Consider the following 2,284-nt stretch of genomic DNA (forward strand, 5'->3'; position numbering starts at 1 on the left):
GTACATAGATAATGCCGTTGTCTTAGAGTCAAAGTAAAATGATGTGAATCATTAATCATATTGATAAGCGTAATAATAGGATTTGGTGTACAAGTAATGTGTGATTCATAACACATTATGAATGTTAATATACATTTATGCTGTCGTTTATATACGTTTATCGCTTTCTTATTGTCAGGCACATTCAATGTTTCACTCTGTTTAAACTTAGACCAGTGGATTACAATTATAATCATGCCCAGTGTTAGTAGTCATCAATTATTCTGTAATGGATTGTATAAAGTTGTTAAGAAATTATAAAGTTGACTGAAAATTAGAGTAACATTTTTACAATACAATTAAACATGCTTATTTATGATTATGGTATTTTTCATAGAATACTTATGCATGCCAAGTGTTTGTAAATTTGACTTAGTAGACGAATTAAATGATTTGGAAAGTTTATCGGCATATAAAATAACAAGAAGAGTATGAAGGTAATCATTACTTGCTTTTTTCATTCTTGTTGTAGGATAGCAGTGATACCATACAATTTAGAATATATTACTGCCTGTGGATAGACGTTCACATCATAGTAAACTGACACATATAAAGATAAAAGATAAGTAAAGTGAGTCATTGTAAATTACACGAATGAAATAAGGAGTACAACAAAATTCTACCAGAATTACAAGGTATTTGAGCGATTGTGGCTATTTATACTTTTTGATAGCATTTTTTTGGATAAATTACTGATAGTTGAGAAATACTTTCATGTATCTCTAAAGAAGGATTCTTCGAAAATTATGACTATACAGAAAGTGAGTTAAAAGTTACAATCTATTGATATGACTGTACATGTATAAATTTTGTTACTTGTAATTGCTTTTAAAGTATGGCATAACTTTTGATAACTTGTAGGATTTTGTCTAGATAAGGTGTGTGATATACACCTTGTTTATCATAATGTATGGTATGTTATTCACAATGACATTATATCAAAAGTTTTTACTAGATGGTTATTTATTCCAATCACATATTAAATTGACCATTAGTGCTTATGAGAACGCATTAAATATTTAGTAGATAGGCAGTTTACTTCAATAAGTAGCATGTATATATATAAATACTTAGTGAATGTACAATCTAGTTGAAATAATGTACACTTTGTTACTGACCAAGTACGATGCATAAAACTGTATATCATGTTAGGTGTTAATTACTCGACTATGTATATTTGTAAAAGGGAGATTAGATATAGTGCAACAAAAAGTAGTTACATGAGTTGGAATATATTTTACAAACTTTGGTATAGTTGATATTAGCATTTTTCTGTAGAGTGTACACGTTGTTAGTAGGTATGGAGTAATGCTATATCTTATGTATGCTTCTATGACTATGAATTTACAAAAATTAGTCTATTGTTTGAATTTATAATTGATTGTTAGCCCATACACACTGTCACATATATACACATAATATAAGAATAAATTTACTATATAGTTGTTTATTGGTTCATAAAGTTCATATTGACGTATAAATTGGGATCTGATTAACTATACTCTGTATATAATTGTTAACACATTATATCTTATTGATCTTATTTTGCGGTGTATCATGGGCAAAGATAGTTTCTTTTGACAAATCAATGGATATCAATTAATGTTCGCACATGAGCATGGTTTCAACTTTTATTTGGATGTTTCTAACAGCACAATTAGTTATGATGATGTTACGTTGTGTGATGATTTTGTTACGGCCGACATCTCTCCTGATATACCCTTTTTGTTTGTTTTATACAATTATTTGGCCCATATACAACTCGTAGACGCATTCAATGAGCCAGTCAGTGAATGACCCTCCTAACGCTGTTGTTCCCCGAAATCGAGAAAAGTCAAACGGTATGCATATATTTAGTAGATAAAATAAAGTCCTTTTTTCATATCATAGAGCTACTTTTTCTTTAATAGTAATGGTGGACACCCGAACGCTATCAAAGCATGCATATTTTGTAGTTAACATATAATATTTTAATGACATATTATTTTTTATTATCCGAAGGTTCACCGATTGGCTAATCAGGGGCCTCATGGAAGTGTCCCTACAGAATGGATGCACTTCAAATTTTCTATATTTTTCAAGCATAACTCCGTCTGAAATATCTTAATGGTCTGAAATATCATTTTTGTTATAATGTCTAGTATAATTTAACTTTGTAACTGAGCAATATAGGCATTGCTAATGAGTTGTTGATAGTTGAATAGTTATATTGTACAATGTAGGCGGAGTGTGCGGCAATTTCAAC

Source organism: Coffea arabica, chromosome 7e, assembly GCF_036785885.1.
Source record: "Coffea arabica cultivar ET-39 chromosome 7e, Coffea Arabica ET-39 HiFi, whole genome shotgun sequence".
Taxonomy (NCBI): domain Eukaryota; kingdom Viridiplantae; phylum Streptophyta; class Magnoliopsida; order Gentianales; family Rubiaceae; genus Coffea; species Coffea arabica.